Source organism: Mauremys mutica, chromosome 1, assembly GCF_020497125.1.
Source record: "Mauremys mutica isolate MM-2020 ecotype Southern chromosome 1, ASM2049712v1, whole genome shotgun sequence".
In the NCBI taxonomy this organism is placed as follows: domain Eukaryota; kingdom Metazoa; phylum Chordata; order Testudines; family Geoemydidae; genus Mauremys; species Mauremys mutica.
The window spans coordinates 148096657-148118589 of record NC_059072.1 but is presented as its reverse complement, the minus strand read 5'-3'; the positions used below and the strand labels follow the sequence as shown (position 1 = coordinate 148118589).

Sequence of the window (21933 nt, the reverse complement as noted above, 5' to 3'; positions counted from 1 at the left end):
GAGAGAACTCTCCAATTTACTGGATATGTTAAGAAACAAACAGCAGTGATTTAAAATCTTCACTCAGAAATAGTGAACAACAGCAGAACCCCAACTAACTGAAGGATCACAGTGTAGTTCAATTGTTGAAGTCAATATTGTCTCAGATGATCTGGGGAGAGGATTCCATGGTAAGTGATTTTGAAGTAGGCAAAATGCCCGTGTATTTGGTTCCCAAATGATGTGTAGCTCAGGCCCTACAAAAGATCTCTCCTAACTAATCCTATGTTATGGGGAATGCTGCCCTTCATGCCCTTTCCAGATGTTGAGGAAATAGAAGTGTGTTTTTTGTTGAATTTATTCTTTGTAGGTGTTAAAAGTGTGTATAAAATCAATGTTGGAAATCTAATAGCTGCAGAAAAATAGCTATTTTTGAATAGAATCTCCAGCTCTGGTAACAAACAAAGATTATGATCCAGCCCTGTATCCAATCCCTCGCCTGGAACTGTGCCACCAAAATAAAGAAAAGCTGGGCATGTTTTGGGAAGCTATTCCTCACTAACACTGCTGAGATTTGGAGTGGTTTTGTAAAGGATTCTACTTCAGAGAAGTGTAAATTTACCCTAATCGAGGCCAAGGATTTGGAAAGAACTGGGGTGGAAAGAGTACACACTCAGTTCTTGGTTTCCACCCCAGTAAAGGAAACTATGGTGACCAATGACCCAAGGAAAATTGTTTGTAGAACTCCACTTCCTAGTTCAGTGTCACTGATTACAGTTCCAAAGGATGCCAGCGTTAGATTGAGAAAAATCATCCTTCACTTTTTGGATCCAAAGAGAGAGTGCTTCATAGGACAGTCCTTCCCTGTGGATCCCAAACTGGCTGCCTGTAGAAATGATGGTAACCAATGAGGCAACGAATGTGTCAGGCTCCAATTTCAGACTTCTAGAAACATGCATGTTGAGCCCTCTTTCTCTGGTTTTGTGTCTGATGCTGTGGCTACACAATAAAGCTGATGTTGATGCATCTGTATAATGTAGCTGCGCTGCTGTAGCACTGCTATTACAGATGCTCTCAGCCAATGGGAGAGATCTCTCCCATCGGACTTTATTAGTGTAGCCCCCACAAGCGGCGGTGGCTATGTTGGCAGGAGAAGCTCTCCTGCTGACGTATCGCTTTCTACACAGGGGGTTAGGGATGTGTTAACTACGTTGCTCAGCGGTGTGGATCTTTCACACCCCTGAGCAATATAGTTATCCCGATAAATGCCTTTAGACCAGTTAGTTTTCTCTTGTGTTTAATGCATTTACATCACTTCCGTACCTCCCCCTACTTTGAAAGATTAAAAAGTGTGAAAAGAGAGGTATTTTTCCTCGTGATGTGAACACACCCACATAGAAGAGCCCTTCTACCAATACACATGGCAGAAGCACCAGAGATATATGAATTCACAGAAGTGGTTGGGACCTACGTTGGGACAAACCACAACTTGAGCAAAGGTTCAGTTGTTGGCAATGGGGATTAAAAGAAAACTAACACACATGACAAGCATTTGTGATCTTTGAATATGTTGTTACCAGTGAAAATGAAATTATAGGTGAAGTTAATGGTTAAAGAAGAAGAGACTAATTGTGTGACAATCTGAATTATTTTGGAAAACTGATAGTTGTCTTGTTTTTTGTTTTGTTAGTCATACAGGAAATGATGGCTAATCTTGAGAAGTTAATTTGATTTAATTTACCCCCTGTAGTGTAAGAAGTTCTGGTAGAAAACCTCACTCCAATGGTTGGGGTGGAAGAATGTGTGTGAGAAAGTGTGTATAAGAGAATATTGGCCCAGTATAGATTTTAACTTTTTGTGTTTCAAATAGAACTTTTTTTGCTTCGTTTCAATGTCTATTTCTATTAAAAGGAAAACTATGCAAGGAGACAAGTTGTATCAGTTTTTACCCACTTAGACTGTAAGGGTCATTGACTTGCCCACTTCTCTGATTTGCAAAGGAGCGGCCTGACATATGTCATAGGATGTGTCCAGCAGGTAGGAAAGCTGCAATCGTCAACCATCAGTATGAAGGAAAAGGCTGAAGTCCATTACCTTTCAGGTCAATAAGCCATCTAAAGGCTGGTCTATGTTGAAAAGCTGTGTTGGCAGAGCCACATCTCTCAGGGGTGTGAAAAGTCCTCTCCACTGAGAGTAGTAGTAGTTGTGACCTGAGCCCCAGTGTAGACAGTGTTAGGTTGTCAGAAGAATATTTCCAGTGTTTGACAAATTAATCCCCTTTGGGAAGCGAGTCATGACATCAATTCCAAATTTGACCCATCTCCCTGTATGTGAAAAAGTTACTAGTATGGAGGGCTGAGCCAGCTGTCCGATCGCCTGGTTCCTCACCTGTAACTACACCTCTTAGTGCCCATGAATGCAAAGACTGAGAGAAAAGGAGAGTTCCAACCATTGTTATTTTAGTATTTTATTGTTCCTCTCTCTGTTTTTTGTGCTGGCATTTCTATTCTATCAGTGTATAGCTCAGTGCATGTGTGACAAAAGCTCATTGGTGCTGATTGGCAAAGGGGGTCATTGTTATTCACAAAAAACTCCTGTCTCAGACCTGACAAACTCACTACACCTAATATACTGCTTTTATGTTATTTATCCAGGAAGCATAGTAATGAGATCTCTACTGAAAGCTTGTAAATCATTGATACTCCTACGCACTGCGAGAGGTGTGTATGAGTCATATTTAAGGAGTAATGTAAGTACATGGAAAATTATGCCCCTATGATATTGTCGTGAAAGTGAGTCACCCCAATCATAGGTCTTGGTGGGGACAGCCCATTCAAGTGGGAGGGAGTTGTCTTCCATCCCTTGCTGACCAGTTATGCGATGTATTGCTCAGTTGCTCGATGACCTTTCAAGGTCCCTTCCAGTTCTAGGAGATTGGTATATCTCCAATTATTATTGTCAACCTTTGCACCAACCCAGAAAAAACAATGGAAAACCATCAAAGACAAACTATAGACATTGAAACCCTGTGGAAGTGAAAAGGACAATATGACAACGAGGAGATCGTCCTTTCTGTGGATAAAGACAAAAGACTGATTCGGTTTAAAACAGGGTGGAGGAAAACACTCTGGGTCCATTCACCAAGGAGATCCCTAATGACCAGTGGTGCTTCATGAAAGGCAGGGCCCTGGCTCCTAGGGACTAGCAATCATGACAATAGAGTGACATGAGGTGAGAATCTCCTCAGATAGGAAAGGTAACTATTAAAAAGTGTAGGTTGCATTTTGACATTTTGTTGGTTATGGTTGGTTTCCATCACTCACATTTGTTTCTGTTAAGTCTCTATCCCTTGTTAAATACATTTCCATTTCTTCGATGACTGTACTCAAGTGCTGTGTGTGATACAGGAGCAGTGATCTACAGTAAAACTGGTAACCTGGGATATACCATTGCTTTGGGAAGGGAGAATCTTGGATTTCTCTGAGTATCTGGTGATCAGGGCTGGACCCCAAATGGGAACACATTGAAGGAACCAGGGGTTAAGGTGCCTCTATTGTCAACTGGCAGGAGTGCTGTAGCTCAGAGGTGGGTGCTTGAGTGCCTGACATTCTGGGTGAGTTTGGTCACTAACATCCAACTGCCAAATGCAAAAGTCCCTCTTCTTAGTGGCAGGTGGCAACAAGGTAACTCTCAGCCCTCAGCTCCCTGAGAAGGGTCACAATGTGCATCTATGTTGATCCACCTGTCAAATTCACACCGGGAAGGCATCCTATAGTATGGCTCCCTGAATCACAATAGCCCTAAAACTCTCCCCTCTAAAAAAGTACATAGTTCTGCACTTAGGACGGCAGAATCCCATGCACTGCTACAGGTTGTAGACCAACTGGCTAAGCAGCAATTCTTCAGAAAAGAACCTGGGGACTACAGTGGATGAGAAGCTGGATATGAGTCAACAGTGTGTGCTTGTTGCCAAGAAGGCTAATGGCATATTGGGCTGCATTAGTAGGAGCGTTGCCAGCAGATGGAGGCAAGTGATTATTCCCCTCTATTTGGCACTGGTGAGATCACATCTGGAGTACTGCATCGAGTTTTGGGCCCTCCACTACAGAAAGGATGTGGACAAATTAGAGAGAGTCCAGTGGAGAGCAATGAAAATGATTAGGGGACTGGGGCACATGGCTTAGCAGGAGAGGCTGAGGGAATTAGGGTTATTTAGTCTACAGAAGAGAAGAGTGAGGGGGGATTTGATAGCAGCTTTCAACTACCTGAAGGGGGGTTCCAAAGAGGATGGGGCTCAGCTGTTCTCAGTGGTGGCAGATGACAGAACAAGGAGCAATGGTCTCAAGTTGCAGTGGAGGAGAACTGAATTAACTCCACTCACCTGGGTTAAAAACATTTGTTTCTTTTGAGCAGGTAGTGGGAAATGGGACATTAATTCAGATCCAAGAGGCAAGGAAGAGCCTTCATGACTTTGATCCCCAGGAAGGGAAAGAGGAAGAGCCCAGAGCTGCCTTTAGTCCCAAGCTGGGGTCTTCTGGAAGGTGGAAAATCCCTTGATCACTGAGGATCCCATGAGATCTTGCTGCTCCAGATTCCCCAGAGTCCTGGGTGCGGGGAGGGTGCCACTGCACACCGTGAAATGCAAGGGAGGAACCTAGAAGGGAAGGGAGGAGCAGAAAATGGAGAGGAATGAAACGGGGAAAATGCCTCTTTTCTCTCCCCTCCCCCTCCAAGCAAGAAATGTGATCAGTGGGGAAACTCCCCACCATGAAGGGCAGAGACCACAGAGACATTCACCACACACTGAGCAGTGATAGACTTGTTTCCTCCTATCCCAGTGAGAGCAAATTGCTGCCAGAGCTGGAGTTGTGGGCTGCTGTGCTGTCCTTCCCAGATGCTGGAATAATTTGCAGCAGAGACCTGGATCAGGGCTGATGAGGTGGAAGATCTGCTTACCACAGTGGTGGGTGGGGGGGCGTCCTCATGGGAGGAGTCCGAGCAGGGGCAGGGCATAGAGGGCAGAGCACAGGCGGGACCATGGTGAAAGTGCTGGTGGTTCCCCCTTCCCTCGGGAGGGTCTGTCGGTGGCACTCTAAAGGCAGTGGCCCAGCCCCCCTCCAAAGGGAGGTGTGTCACATCCAGCATTTCCTACCCTGTTTGGGAAGGCTCAGCCTCCCGGAGCCCCTTATACCCTCCACCCAGTTGCAGTGCCACTGGTAAATACGGTCAGAGGAGACTCTAGCGATCTGGGGTGTGAAATACCTGGATGAAACTGGCTGCCTGAGCCCAGCCCCTCTGCACTCAGGGCAGTGGTGAGAGGGGAGGGGGTTCAGTGAGTAAATCCTCAGAAATCTCACCCCTGGGGTTGTAATGTCAGGCTCCAGCAAACAAATCCCTCTGTGTGTGAAGGGAGGGGCTGTGAGAGGGAGGGGCCATGGAGGTGTCAGAGAGGGAGGGGCTGTGAGGGGGGGAGTCCGTGGGGGTGTCAGTGTGAGGGGGAGGGGCTAGGAGGGGGAGGGTTGATGGGGGTCTCAGTGTGAAAGGAGGGGCTGTCGGGGAGGGCTATGGATTGTCTCTGTGAGGGGCTGTGAGGATATAGTCACCTGCAGGCACCAGGAGCCCCCGACATGGGAGTTGAACTGCTCCCTGCCCCCAGGTGCTGTGGGGGGGCCCTAGAGCCCAGCATGGAGCTGCTGTCCCTGCAGGGTCCCTGGGCATCACAAAGGGGTGATGTGAGGTTACTGCCCCATCAGCCCTGGGGTGGGGGACTGGAGCCCCTGGAACAGCCCTGTGGGGACTCATCCCTGAGGGGAATTCAGTATCTCTGGAAAAGCAGGTCTAGGAATGGGGATTCCCAGCTGCATTAAAGCGGCAGGAAGGAGAAGAGAGAGTTACTACTTTAGAACAGTCTGGGTGCACTGGGTGTGGAGGAGGGTGCCCAGCTCTCAGTCTGCAGAATGGCCAACCCCAAACATTCAAAAACCCAGAGTCAGGCTCACCAAAAATCATGAGATTGGCTTTAAAATCATGAGATTATGTAAAATTAATAGATTTGGGGATCTTTTTATTTGCCTTCTGTTTGATGAGCCTGTACGGTGCACTAGGGTGACATTTTGAAGCTTTCTCCACAGCCACAAGGACTAGAAAGGTTCTGTTTCCTTAAGAGCAAAGGCTGAAATCATCATGTCTCCACTTGACTCCAGGAGCTGGGACTTTAAGGAAAACAATAGCTCTCATGAGACTCAAGGCAAAATCATTGGAGTTGGCAGCACTGAGTCGGATTGAGTCTTTATTCTCTAGTATTCCCTGGAGCAGGGGTTCCCAACCTTTTTCTTTCTGTGGCCCCATCCAACATGGTATAAAAACTCTACAGCCCACCTGTGCCACAACATCTGTTCTTCTGCATGTCCAGTAGGTTAAAAGCCTGGGCTGTCGTTAGGGGTTAGCCAGCAGAGCAGTTGTGCAGGGCCCTCCATGAAGTTAAGTCGCTTTGGCTTATTTGGTTTATTTTGGCGAGCCACCCCCTGAAGCCTCCTCGCTGCCCCCTTGGATGAGAACCACAGCCTTGGAGCTCTGTCTACAAGGAGGGAGCAAAGCTGCTGCCTTTCCTGATGACTGAACTCAGGCCCTCAGAGTGGGATATTCCTGCCCTGCCAGTGCCACCAGGAAAGCTCCCTGAGCAGCTGCCTGGCCTCAGGGACAGTCTAAGCCTGCAGCACCCCAGGGGGCAATGAAGCAGCTGGGTCAGGCTGGGCACCCTGATTCCCAGAGACCTGCCCTGGCTCCCTTCTCAGCAGCAAAGAAGTCAATTCCTCCCACCCCTGATGAATCAGACTGGAGCTACGTGCACAGCTGGGGGTTTCTCCTTTCACTCCTGCTGGGGAGTGCTGGAGTCCCAGGGGGCATTTCTAGCAGAGCATTCAGAACTGAACTGGGGGAACCAGCCTCTCATTACAGAATGCTCACGTTCAGACCACATCTTTATTTACAGTTTTTTATAATACGATATAATCCTTCAATCCTAGCGTCACCATCAATAATGTGGCTTGTTCAGCCTGGTGGGATACCAAGGGGAAAACTAACCAGCTCTTAAAATCCAAGAGAGTGGAGATAAATCACCTCTCAGAGTCAATGCAGGGTAATCAATAGGCAGACAGTGGCCAAATCGCTTTTGAATGGACCCCAAAATCTTTTTATTTACTTATCATTATTGTTTTTTTATTATTATTTTCTCTGGAGTCTGGACCTTGACTAGACCTTGACCAATAATTTTGGCCCTTGACAAAAAAAAATGGATTACCCCTAAGAACGGGGTTGTGTTACATTCCTTATGTCCTTGCTCCATATTGTGGCCATTTCTTTTCCCTCCTTTCAGTGAAAAGCTTTGGGATTTTGTGTAGAAGCTTTATTTCCTCAGGAGAGACCTCGGAGCGGGGGCTGCCTGCATGTACCAAGCACCCACTAGATTAGAAGGTGACTGACCAACACCCTTAAGACGAGGCAGCCGTCCCTGTCAAAAAAATCATCTCTCTTCTTCACTTGAGTGACAGCGTGAATGGTTCCTTCTCTGGGCAGAGCCCAAGGATTGGCATCATCAGCAACAAAACCAGGTGTACATAGTAGCAACCAACCCAAAATGTGCTTTAAAAGGAGCCGTCTCCTTCCTTCTGGGGTAAAATTTGCCATTCGGGTAATTTTCATTTCCCTTCTCTGAGGGCAGAGATGGGGTTGGAGCTACCCCAGGCTGGGATGTTGAGCCCATGTCCCCATCTGTCAGTCACTCTGGGAACCTGTCTCTGCTCCCAGCTGACAGGCTGCCTCCAGCCTCTCCAGCCAGCTCCTTAGTGCGGGGGGGTGGGGGGCAGGATGAGGGGGGGCTGGGCACAGGGTGTCATTTGACAAGCATAAGTGGCAACATAGGAGAGGGACCTTTGCCAGATGCATTGGTGGTATAGCGGTGAGCATAGCTGCCTTCCAAGCAGTTGACCTGGGTTTGAGTCCCAGCCAATGTAGTGATGTGATGTTCTCTCTGCTGGGAATTGGTTTAATTTCAGTCACATTGAATCAGTTTATCAATGGAATGAGAGAATCAAGGTCCCAAATCCCAGCAGGTCATTAAACACACAGTGGAGGAAGAAAGGGGCAGGACTATACAGTGAGCTGTTGGAGTCATCCTGGTATTACAATGTTTGGTTTATATTTAAAAAAAAATTCCTTTACTTCCCTCTCCCTTTTAGACTCAGAGCCTTTAAGGTCAAAAGGGACCAGTGTGATCATCTAGTCCGACCTGCTGCACCTTGCAGGCCAAAAGACCCCACCCACCCACTCCTGTAATAGACCTGGGAGGGGAGGCAGCTCTGCGCTCTGCCTCTACCCCAAGCAGCACATGGAGGCCCTCTGCTCCCCTCCCCCAATGGGTGTGCAGAGATGTGCCAGCAGCACCAAGGTGGTTCCCTGCCCACTCTGCCTCCGTCCCTCCGTGCCACTCCCAGAAGTGGCTGGCGTGTCTCAGCATCCCCTGGGGCGGCGGGAGTGTCTCCATGCGCTGCCCCTGTCCCGAGTACCAACTCCGCAGATCCCATTGGCCAGGAACTGCAGCCAATGGGAGCTCTGGAGGCAGCACCTGCAGGCAGCAGCACACGGAGACCCCCTGGCCCCGCCCACCTAGAAGCTGCTTGTTGTGTATTTGGTTGTCATGGTTTTTGGTTCCTATGGTAACTGAGTTAGATTATTAGGGGATAGCTCAGCCAGCTTCAGCCAGCTGGGTGAGTTCTCTGAATCTGTAAATAAAATGGTGGTTTTGTTAGCTGTCTGGCCTCAAGTGATTTCTTCCTAAACCGGCTGCCCCCAAGGATATAACAAGTGGCGATGATGGATGGGATCCTGGTGCTGCTCCAGTAACAGAAGGAAGTAGAAGTCAAGGTACAAAACAAACAAATAAAAATACTGCTTGTTTGCACTGACTGTGAAAGTGAAACTAAAATCATGGCTACTCTGACCAGGCCACTGGAACCTTTTGATGAGAATATAGAGCAGTGGCATGTGTATACTGAGCGTTTTGAGCTTTTTGGTATTGCAAATGACATTACAGAAATAAAGAAGGTGCCAATATTCTTAAGTGTTGTAGGGGCTAAAACCTACTCCCTACAACGCAGCTTACAAGCCTGAGACTAAATCTTACAGTGACATTGTGGAAATCCTGGGGTCCCATTTCTCCCCAAAACCACTGGTAATTGCTGAAAGATATAGGTTCCACAAAAGAGACCAAAAGGAAGATGAAACAGTTGTACAATTTGTAGCCATTTAAAAAAAGCTAGCAGAACACTGTGAATTTAAAGAGATGTTAAATGATGCCCTGCATGACAGGTTAGTGTGTGGCCTGTACAGTGAAGCTATATGGAAGCGCCTACTGACAGAGGCTCAGCTTACCTTACAGAAGGCTGTTGATATTGCTGTCTCCATGGAACTGGCTACAAGGGAGACGCAATACATCGGTGCATCCCCTAGGGTGCAAAAAGTGTCACAAGAACTGACCCACAAAACGGTGCAGAGTCAAGAATGTTACCGCTGTGGTAAGCCGGGTCACCAGGCATCAGAATGCTGGTGTAAGGACCTGGTGTGTTGACACTGTGGCAAAAAGGGACACATTGAGTGTGCCTGTAAACAAAAGAAAAGGAGGCCTGTGGTCTGGCCGACAAAAAGAGGAACCTTGCATACCCTAGAGCAGACCCAGGATGATCAAGGTGACACCTCAGCGCAAGAGAAAGTGCCACTGCATGTTTTGCCTTTGGCAGTGGGCTCACATGAATACTGGATAACCCCGTTATTGGATGGCAAACGTATACGCATGGAACTGGACACCGGTGCAGCCGTCTCACTGATCTCCGAGACTGTGTATAAAGAAAAGCTACAGCATCTTCCACTTAAGGCAACAAAAACTGTTCTGAAGACGTATACGGGAGAAGCTGTGCCTATGCTGGGCACTATTGATGTTAAGGTGGAGCTCAATGGACAGGTGGCTAAATTGCCACTGTTTGTGGTGAGAGGTAACTACCCAGCCTTAATGGGTAGGTCTTGGCTTGGGAAGATTCAACTGAACTGGGCAGAAGTGCACCGGATGACTAAAGAAGAAACCAGTCTAACCCCTATACTAAGGAAACATGCTGCTGTTTTTGGAGATGATTTGGGAAGTATGAAGGGAATCACTGTGACATTCAACATTAAACCTGACAGTCCACCAAAATATCTGAAAGCCCGAACTGTGCCATATGCCATCAGGCCAAAAGTTGAAGCAGACCTGGAGCGCCTGGTCACCAATGGAGTCCTAATACCAGTTACCCATAGCTCATGGACCACTCCTATCATTCCAATAGTGAAGAAAGATGGCTCTCTCCGGATTTGCGGTGATTTTAAAGTCACTGTCAACCCAGTGTTGTGTGCAGAGCAATACCCGCTTCCCCGCATCGATGACCTCTTCGCAGGCCTGGCTGGGAGACAAAAGTTCAGTAAAATTAATCTGAGTCAAGCATATTTACAGATGCACGTCGATGAAAAGTCCCAAGAGTTGTTGACTGTTGTGACTCATAAGGGGCTTTATCGATACTGCCGCCTACCCTTCGGAATAACATCTGCTCCCGCCCTGTTCCAGAGGGCTATGGACCAGATCTTGTGTGGCTTGTCAGGAGTTCAGTGCTATCTGGATGATATCCTGGTCACTGGAAGAAATGAAGAGGATCACTTAAAGAATTTAGAGGCTACCCTACAAAGACTGGAAGAGTATGGCCTACGAGTTCGCAAAGACAAGTGTGAATTCTTCAAGCCCTCTGTTGAATATTTGGGACACATCATTGATTCTGCAGGTCTTCATAAGGCCCCTGCAAAAGTTAAAGCTATTGTGGAGGCTCCCCCACCTCGAAATGTAAGCCAGCTGCGCTCGTTTCTAGGACTACTGAACTACTATGGAAAGTTCATCTCACAGTTAGCCACACTGCTAAAACCACTTCATGAGCTCCTTGGGCAGAACAAGGCCTGGAAGTGGACTGAAGCCTGTGATGTTGCATTTAACAAAGCTAAGGATGCATTGCTAAATTCTGAAGTTCTAACGCACTTTGATCCATCCTTACCCCCACAACTGGCCTGCGATGCCTCCCCTTATGGAGTGGGAGCAGTCGTGTCACACATTATGCCTTCGGGAGAAGAGAGACCTATTGCTTTTGCTTCACACACTCTAAGCAAAGCAGAAACTAACTACGCCCAAATCAAACGTGAGGCATTAGGAATTGTTTTTGGAATTCGGAAGTTTCATCAGTACTTGTTTGGGTGAAAGTTTACTCTTCTCACAGACCATCGACCTCTGACGTCAATTTTTGGACCCTACACAGGCATTCCCCCATTAGCTGCTAGTCTTATGCAACGTTGGGCATTGTTACTTTCAGCACACACATATGAAATCAAATATCGGAAATCCACTCTGCACGTCAATGCAGATGGCCTCTCAAGGTTGCCTTTGCCGGTCAAACATCAAGATAGTGCCCAAAAGGAAATCTTCTACTTTGAACAGGTAGAGAATACACCCATCACTGCTACTCAGATAGGGTGACCAGATGTCCTGATTTTATAGGGACAGTCCCGATTTTTGGGTCTTTTTCTTATATAGGCTCCTATTACCCCCCACCTCCTGTCCCGATTTTTCACACTTGCTGTCTGGTCACCCTATACTCAGATAAAGAAGGCAACCCGCGTTGACCCAGTATTGTCCCAAGTTATGGACCTGGTGATGCATGGAAAATCTCGACAAACCTCTCCGGTCTCATCTGACCTTGTTCCCTACATGTCCAGAAGGACGGAGTTATCGGTCCAATCTGGTTGTTTGTTGTGGGGGAGACGTGTCATTATTCCACCACCACTGAGATCACAGCTGTTAGAACAGCTACATTCTGGTCACTGTGGAATAGTGCGCATGAAGGAAATTGCACGAAGCTATTTTTGGTGGCCTGGATTGGACAGTGCTATTGAAGAGAAGACAAAAGCTTGTATGTCATTTCAGGGTGTGAGGAATGCACCCCAGTGGGCACCCCTACACCCATGGGACTGGCCTGAAAACCCGTTGCAACGTATTCATGTTGACTTTGCTGGCCCCCTTGAAGGAAGCATGTTCTTGGTGGCAATAGATGCCCATTCTAAATGGCCAGAAGTCTCTATAATGCAGTCCACTACTGCAGAGAGTACTATCCAAAAACTACTAGGACTCTTTAGTCGTTTTGGTCTGCCAGAACAACTTGTGAGCGACAACGGACCGCAGTTTGTCTCTCAGGAGTTTCAAAATTTTATGAAGGCAAATGGGATACACCACATCACGTCAGCACCATATCATCCATCCACCAATGGATTAGCTGAAAGATTTGTTCAGACAATGAAAAACGCTTTGAAATCAGCAAGGGGACAACACTCCATTCAAAAGTGTCTGGATACCTTCTTACTTTCCTACCGAAACACACCTCATGCTACGACCCAGGCATCTCCGGCCTTTCTAATGATGGGACGACAGCTGCGCACTTTCTTTGATCTGCTGAAACCTTCTGAACCCAGACAAACTGTGCAACATCAGCAGCAATATCAAGTCATCAGACGGGCACCCAGAGCAAAAGACCGAACCTTTAGCCCGGGACAGCCAGTTTTGGCTCGGAATTATACTTCCAGAGCTAAATGGGTCCCGGCCACAGTCATCACTCAAACAGGACCTGTTTCCTACACAGTCCGGACTGCAGAGAATCTTACCTGGCGGCGACATGTAGATCAGCTGTTGCCAGGTCATGCCAGTCCTCAGGACACATCTGCAATTGAGGGGTCTGACTTTACCTCTTCTGGTGAGACACCGAATCACGAATCACCTATTCCTGACTGTCCTCCTCCATTACTGCCGGCGGCTGAGATGCCCCTTTGCCCAGCACGAGCTGATACCACCTCCTCACCCGTTCGTGTTGCGGACCCTGAGCCCATGGTAGTTTCGGGTGCAACAACACCAGAAGTTCGCCGTAATCCACCTAGAGACAGAAGGCCTCCTCATCGGCTGGATCTCTAGCTAGGGCGAACCCATGGTTATGGGGCAAAATAATCCCCAGGGTTTAGCCGGGAATGGAGGCAGTCTACCCTCCTTCTCTAGTCTAGTGTGTGTTTTATTTAGGGGATGTTATTAGGGGGGGAGGAATATGTTGTGTATTTGGTTGTCATGGTTTTTGGTTCCTATGGTAACTGAGTTAGATTATTAGGGGATAGCTCAGCCAGCTTCAGCCGGCTGGGTGAGTTCTCTGAGTCTGTAAATAAAATGGTGGTTTTGTTAGCTGTCTGCCTCAAGTGATTTCTTCCTAATCCGGCTGCCCCCAAGGATATAACACTGCTGCCACAGGTTTGCGTGTACTGGTCACTTTGGGAGCTGCACTGCCCAGGGTAAGCACCACCCCTCCTGCACCCCAACCCTCTCCTCCAGCACAGAGTCTGCACCCCGCACCCAAATTTCCTCCCATAGCTTTGCGTCCTTTCACCCAGAACCATCCTTCTTCTCCTGAGCTGCAAGTAGCCATCCCTGGGAAGCCAAGAGGCAGGCACAGGATTCTTCCTCCCAGCAGCCAACCGCACCCCCCCAGGCTTTGCAGAACGAATGGTGACGCTCTACTAACCCCACTTAGCCGCACTGAGGCACTTAGCTTCTGCCCTGCCTTCCTCAGCTCGACTTTCCTCTTTTGCCACATTCCTGCATCACTTCCCTCCTTTGGCAAGTCACGCAAAGGAGCCCAGCAGGAAGAGCCGACCTCCATAGGCCAACCTCCAAGGGCAGAGGAGACCAAGCCACAAGGCTCCAAAAGGTGACTGGCCCAGATCCTCTAGCTTTCCCCTGCTGATGCCAAGGCTTTTTCTCAGCTCATTTCACCACCCTCTGCCATGCAGGGGTTGGGGTTATCACAGGTGTTACCCGAAATTGGGCCAGCTAGTAAGCATAGGGAGGACTAATGACCAACCAGAGTTCAACAGAAAGCAGCACGTTTATTATACTGACAGCTAAGCTCAAAAGAAGCAGGGGGGGAAGGTCACACTCACACTTGCATATTCACGCTCCCAGGACAGGCATGGCACTGGAGATGTCAGGATTCTGCAAGGTAAGTGTCCCACAGCGCCGCGATGGACGGTGTGATGAAGGTAAGTCTTCCTGAGGCACAATGAAATGCAACACAGTGAACCACTGGTCAGGCGGTCCGGGCAAAGGGCATTCACTGGAGGTACAAGCTTGTGAGTGCTCTTCTGAGCACAGAGCCCCTTCCCCTTTCAAGGACCTGCTCCTCATGGCCTGCGACTAGAGATGACTTGGCTGCATCTGGTGGGTCACTCTCCACCTTGGGCAGTGTCCATGCTCTGGGTGTGTGATCGCTGCCTAATTAGAGTCCCAGACACCTTGTCTACCTGGAAGCTCTTCTGTTCTTCAACCGACCCATTCATCCCACAAGCATTCCAGGAGGGAGGGGAAGGGGGAAAGCCACTTCACAGGCATTCAGAGACAAAAGTGGGAGGGAGGGAAGTATAACAGACCTTTTGAGCATACAGGTTATATATAGCATGGAAATCACTGCTGCTCCTACAACAGCAGGGACAGGCTAGTAGGAGCTGGGAAAATTAAGCCATCACGTTTCTGCCTGGTTTCAAACCAGGGACCTTGTGCATGTTAAGCAAATGTGATAACCACTACACTACAGAAACTCTGTCACAGTGCTCTGCCCCTCTCTTCATAAGAATGGCCATACTGGGTCAGACCAAAGGTCCATTCAACCAGTGATTTCCCTACACCCCCCCTGAATTTCCCCAACACCGCCTCCCCCACCCCCCCGCAGTTTTGTGAACTAGTTACATGCCAAACCTGGTGGCTGAACTTTGTGACTTTGTCCTCACCCACAACTATTTCACATTTGTGGACAATATATACCTTCAAGTCAGTGGCACTGCTATGGGTACCCGCATGGCCCCATAGTATGCCAATACTTTTATGGCTGACTTAGAACGCCTCTTTAGCTCTCATCTCCTAACACCCCTACTCTACTTGCGCTACATTGATGACATCTTCATCATCTGGACCCGTGAAAAAGAAGCCCTTCAGGAATTCCACCATGATTTCAACAATTTCCATCCCACCATCAACCTCAGCCTAGACCAATCCACACATTTCCTGGACACTACTGTGCTAATAAGCAATGGTCACATAAACACCACCCTATACCGGAAACCTACTGACCGCTATACTTACCTAGATGCCTCCAGCTTCCACCCAGGACACACCACACAATCCATTGTCTTCAGCCAAGCTCTAAGATACAACCATATTTTCTCCAATCCCTCAGACAGAGACAAACACCTATAAGATCTCTATCAAGCATTCTTAAAACTACAATACCCACCTGCTGAAGTGAAAAAACAGATTGACAGAGCCAGAAGAGTGCCCAGAAGTCACCTACTACAAGACAGGCCCGACATAGAAAATAACAGAATGCCACTAGCCGTTACCTTCAGCCCGCAAATAAAACCTCTCCAGTGCATCCTCAAAGATCTACAACCTATCCTGAAAGATGATCCCTCACTCTCCCAAATCTTGGGAAATAGGCCTGTCCTTGCTTACAGACAGCCCCCCAAACCTGAAGCAAATACTCACCAGCAACCACACACCACAGAACAAAAACACTAACCCAGGATCCTATCCTTGCAACAAAGCCTGATACCAACTCTGTCCACATATCTATTCAAGTGACACCATAAAAGGACCTAATCACATCAGCCACATTATCAGGGGCTCATTCACCTGCACATCTATCAATGTGATATATGCCATCATGTGCCAGCAATGCCCCTCTGCCTTGTACATTGGCCAAACCAGACAGTCTCTATGCAAAAGAATAAATGGGATGCAAATCAGACATCAAGAATTATAACATTCAAACACCAGAAGGAGAACACTTCAATCTCTCTGGCCATTCAGTAACAGATTTAACGGTGGCAATTTTGCAACAGAAAAGCTTCAAAAACAGACTCCAACGAGAAACAGCTGAACTTGAATTAATATGCAAACTAGATACTATCAATTCAGGCTTAAATAGAGACTGGGAATGGCTGAGCCATTACACACATTGAATCTATTTCCCATGTTAAGTATCCTCACAGCTTCTTGTCAAACTATCTATCTTGATTATCACTACAAAAGTTGGTTTTTTTCCTCCTGCTGAGAATAGCGCATCTTAAATTAATTAGCCTCTTAGAGTTGGTAGGACAACTCCCACCTTTTCATGTTCTCTGTATGTACATATATCTCCTCACTATATTGTATTCTATGCATCCGATGAAGTGGGCTGTAGCCCATAAAAGCTTATGCTCAAATAAATGTGTTAGTCTCTAAGGTGCCACAAGTACGCCTGTTCTTTTTGCATATACAGATCAACACCGCTGCTACTCTGAAACATGCCAATTTAGTGATTGTTTGGAAATCTGAATTGAAATTGAAACATTAATACACACTTTAAAAACATATACAGTGTGTGATAAAATACATATATCTGAAAAAGTATAATAGATTTCAAAAGTATGAACATAGACTAGCTTCCTTATACAGCTGTTTTTTAAGACGATGTCAGTGCATTTATTTCGGTGATGTTGGCAAACCTAATAATTTCAAATGATGATTTGTAAGAAAAGTCTAAATGAGCTCTCCCTGACAGCTAGTGATGAGCTGAGGGAAAAGGCTTCAGGACCAGATTGTATTTACATTCAACACCTAATCTACCTAGGTATCCAGCAAACAGAGCCGTGTTGCCCAAGTGATAAGATTTTGGCTGGGGTTGGGTTACAAATCATTTGAATGTGGGGGGTGGGGGTTGGGAAATGAAATGTTGTTCTTATTGTATGAGTAAAGGTCAGTAGAACTGTACTTAGCCTGTGCTGATTGACCTCTACTTTATCTCCCCTTAGTCATCTCTTTTCTAAGCTGAAAATTCCCAGTCATTTTAATTTCTCCTCCTGTTTCATACCCCTAATCATTTTAGTTGCCCATCTCTGTACCTTTTCCATTTCCAATGTCTCTCTTTTGGGATGGAGTGACCAGATCTGCACGCAGTATTCAAGGTGTGCACGTACCATGGATTTATATAGAGGCAATATGATATTTTCTGTCTTATTATCTATCCCTTTCTTAATGATTCCCAACATTCTGTTCGCTTTTTTGACTGCCACTGCACATTGAGAGAACTATCCACAACGACACCAAGATCTCTTTCTTGAGTGGTAACAGCTAATTCAGACTCTTTCATTTTGTATGTATAGTTGAGATTGTTTTCCAATGTGCATTACTCTGCACTTATCAACATTGAATTTCATCTGCCATTTTGTTGCCCAGTCACCCAGTTTTGTGAGATCCCTTTGTAACTCTTCTCAGTCTGCCTGGGACTTAACTATCTTGAATAGTTTTGTATCATCTGAAAATTTTGTCACCCTCACTGTTTACCCATTTTTCCAGATCATTTATGAGTATGTTGAACAGTAATGGTCCCAGTACCGACCCCTCAGGGATACCACTATTTATCTCTCTCCATTCTGAAAACTGATAATTTATTCCTACCCTTTTTTCCCCATATTTTAACCAGTTACTGATCCATGAGAAGACTTCCTTCTTATCCCATGATGGCTTACTTTTCAAAAGTCAATTTAAATTAAATACATTTTTTAAAAATTGTATATTTTTTAGAAATCTAGACCTGTTATGTGTAACTTGCATTATCCTTATGCTAAATTTGCATAATCCTAACAAAACATTTACTTTATTCATATCTCTTTTATATATCTCATTGGTCCTGACACCCCCGCTCTAAATTCAAACACCCCCTCTAATTTCAATTCCTGGGGAAACTACTGTTCTCACCAGAGAGCCCAAAGGATGGCCCAGGTCACCAGTGGGGATCACTGCCCAAGCACTATTTCAGTTCCACTTCTTTGGGTGGACCTCCCACAGTGGGAGCTGCAGAGCATTCCCCTGCAAAAAAAACCAAACACACACACACACCTCTCTCTCCCTCCCTCTCTCCTGGTGTTGGGAGGGGAACAGGAGAAAGGACAAAAGAAGCAAGAGATGAAGAGAAAGGAGGAAGGGAGAGATGGAGGGAAAGGTGAAACAAAAAGGACAAACCCTAATGTCCCCAGTGATTCTGAGGGACAAAATCTGAGGTGTGCAATAAAATTCTGCCTCCTTAAGCTCGTGTTTTCCATGCCTAGAATTCAACTGTCACCAGATGGATCAGATTGAACAGGTTTCAAACCTCAAGGAGGCTCTTATCTTCTAAACAGGGACATCGGTTTTCTAGTAAAATCACTAAAAGGGAAGGAGAAAACTCGAAAGAGGTTCCTCCTGGAGCTCACGTAGGTGAACCGGAATACTCTCTCAGTCCTCAAAGAGAGACCTGGAGAAGGAGACTTGCTGAAGCAAAGCCACAGGGGGCTCTGAGGTTTCCCTGGTCCCTCGCCCCTGTCCTGCCTGGCTGATGTCAGCATCTCTCTGTGAGGTCACCACCTCCCCACCACCTTTGACCAATAGTCTGAGGTCCTGCAAAAGGCCTTTGTGATGTCACTGCTGTGTTAATGTCCTGCCCCTGCCCAGGCACTTTGCAGGTTTGAGCTACTCCCTGTGAATCACCCCACTCAAGGAGCGTTCGTTCTAGGCAGCAAAACATCAGATGCTGCTCCCAATGCTACACTCAGTTTTTCAGAAATTAGTCGACTTTACGGCCAGAAAAGACATTAACGCATCTAATCTGACCCCCTGCATATCACAGGTCTCCTGTATGACACAATAGCAGGTGAGGGAGGGGGGATGAGGTGAGCGGGTGGGCAGTGGTGGGGGGGCAGGTGAGCTGGCGGCTGGCCCCAGCTCACCTCCACTCCGCCTCCTTTGAATGCCCCGCCTCGCTTCCCCTCCCCCCCGCTTCCGCTCCCCCCCCCCCGCTTCCCGCAAATCAGCTGTTCGCGCAGGAAGCCTTGGAGGGAAGAGAAGTGATGTGGCGGCTTCGCGCTCAGGCCCAGCGAGGTGGAGACGGAGACAAGGTGAGCTGGGGAGAGGAGGGGAAAGCAGGTAACCCGGGGGGTGCACAGGGGAACTGCTCCCCACCCCAGCTCACCTACCTCCTCTCCTCCTCCCTGGGGCTGAGCTTCTCAGCCCCCCCAGGCTTCCCACACGAACCGTCAGGGGCAGGGGTTCCAGGGGCGGTCAAAGGACAGGGAGAAAGGGTGGTTGGATGGGGCAAGGGTCCCAGGGGGGCCATCAGGAATGAGAGGAGGGGTTGGATGGGGTGACGGGGGCAGTCAGAGGACAGGGAAGGGGGTTGGACGGGGCAGGAGTCCCGGGGGTGGGCCATGACTCCCGTGTGGGATGAGTAGGGAACCGGTTGTTAAGATTTTGGCAGCTCATCACTGGCCAGTGGGGTGGAAGGCTGAGGAGGAGAGCGGAAGAGCAGTGGCAGGGGGTGAGTATGCGAGCTGGGGATGGGGGAGCTGAGGTGAGTGGGGAGGCAGGTGAGCCAAGGGAGTGGGGGTCTGAGGAGGCAAGCGGGTGGGCATTGGCAGGGGGTCAGGTGAGCTGGTGGTGGGGGAGGAGAGCTGAGGAGATGAGCAGGCAGGCAGGCGAGCCGTAGGGGACTGAGGCAGCGAGCGGGCAGGCAGTAGGGGCAGGGCTGGTGAGCCGGCGGCGGTGGAGGGGGGTTGAGGAGGTAAGCGGGGGGTGGGGGGCTGAGGAGGTGAGTGGTGAGTCAGTGACTGACCTGTTCTACTGATCTGGTCTGGCTCCCAGCCCCTCTCCAAGGGTTGCAGCTTTCTGGAGGTGCTGCCTTCCACACCTTCCTCAGTCACACCTCATTCATTCAAGAGGGCAACTGATTACAAAGTGGGGGGAAGATCTTATTCTACTTCTAGCAAGAAAAGACAGTTTTCTTTTACCTTAATTATACTACCTTAGGTGCTCACTATAACATATTGCCAAGGTTGAATACCGCTGTTTTGACGGGGTGGCGCTGGGGGGCTTGTTTCAGGGGGACTGGGCAGCGCTGGGGGGGTTGTTTTTGCAGGGTAGGCAGTGCTGGGGGGGCTGGGTTTCGGGGGGGCTGGGTGGCGCTCGGGGGGTGTTTCAGCAGCGCAGAGGGGGGTTCGGTGGGGCTGGGGGTTTTCAGCCCTCAGCTGTTTTCTTTCGAGTAATATTGCCCTCGCCACTTTACAAGTTGTGCAGGCCTGGACTAAACCACAGACTCTGGACTCAGCATTCAAGTATCCTGCAGTCTGAATTTCGAATCTGATACATTCCCTCATTGGCTACCATTATTTGCCCAGCATGGAAGTGCTTCTTGTCCAACAAGACAGCCAGATTGGGACCCATAGGCATGGAAGGGCTCTGAAGGAATCAGCTGTTTCTCTCTGTGCTTCATGAAACTTTGGATCCAAATGGTGAAAGACAGTTGTTCCCATTTTAACCATGGCGTCCTTTAGGTGTGTGACCAATGCCACTTAACTAGGGAGCAGGGTTCGAAAAATAGGTTACCTGGGCCACAGGTCACAATAGCTTCCATCTCAGGGGTGAAAATCAACCACCACTACCTGCAATTTCTACCCGAGTTCGTGTCAAATCTTTGACCTTACTTGGAGTAATTTTACACTTCTCTGACGTAGAATACTTCACCAACCGCACAACAGATCAGTAGCGATAGTGAGGTACAACTCCCCCTTTTATTTCTTTAATCTGGTACCACAGATTTAAATTAGGGACTAAATTCAGGTGCGTTTTATAATCCCTGTAAGACACCAAATGTCAGGTCTCTCTTAAAAATAGGTATCTTTCTGCAGCTGTATCACATTCAACACAGATTCCATTTTCTACACATTTGCAGCATCTCCCGGGGTGAGCTGAACTGAAATGTCACTTCAATTTTTCACATCTCTACCCAGATAGGGATTGCATTTCCCAAACAACAGGCAACATACACCTGTTTAGGAATGTCGAAGAAAATGTAAGTTCTCGCTTTTATTGTTTGGGTGCAGCAAAATCAAATTCTTTAATTACTGGGCTAGCCCGGTAACAGCCACTCACACTGGTGTACACACACACACACCAAGGCCTCTTTTTCTTCCTTTTTCTTTTTTCTTTTTTTCTTTTTTTAACCTTTTTATCTCTTTTTTTTTTTATTTTAACCATGATGCATCTTTACCTGGTCCGGACCAATACCATGAGGCGGTATGACAACCCCTCTTGAGGCGGTAAAAACCCCTCAGCACCGGTGCATTCTAATGCATTTACCTATGCATTTACCTTATGCATTACCTTATGCATTTACCTTGGCCAACTCAGCAGTTCCCAGTACTGCTATAAACTAACCTTATTGGGGCCTCTCCCCAATACCACTTTGCATCTGATCCTGCTGCACAGTCAATAAGTTCAGATGGCGTGAGCCCAACAGAGACAGACGTCCTCACGGAAAGTCCTCCTCCGATACCCCAATAGAGATTTCAAAAGGTCTCATACCTCTCATGTGGTGCCATGGGGTTCGAAGGGGAATGATCCGTAGTAGCCGTCTGTGGGTCAGTGGGCGTTGCCATCCCGGACGAGCCCCCAAATTGTCGAAGAAAATGTAAGTTCTCGCTTTTATTGTTTGGGTGCAGCAAAATCAAATTCTTTAATTTCTCCAGTAATTACCATGGAGGGAGAGAGTGCCATAGGACACAGGGTCACCCCAGTCCTGGACAGGTCTCTCAACTGGTAAACAATCACAGCAAGCCTTTATACCTTTTACAGACAATTTCTAACAATAATACAGACAGTAAAAAGCAACAACTACATTTTGTTTATACATAGCAAAAAGGCTTATCTTATTTGTCTCAATCCTAGAAAAAGCAAGC

General features: G+C 47.6%; 1 non-coding gene across 1 annotated transcript; it reads left to right on the top strand.

The window, feature by feature from the left end:
* Nucleotides 1–7919: 7919 nt before the first annotated feature.
* Nucleotides 7920–7991, top strand: TRNAG-UCC. The gene has a single exon. It is a non-coding gene; the product is annotated as a tRNA-Gly (tRNA).
* Nucleotides 7992–21933: the final 13942 nt, after the last annotated feature.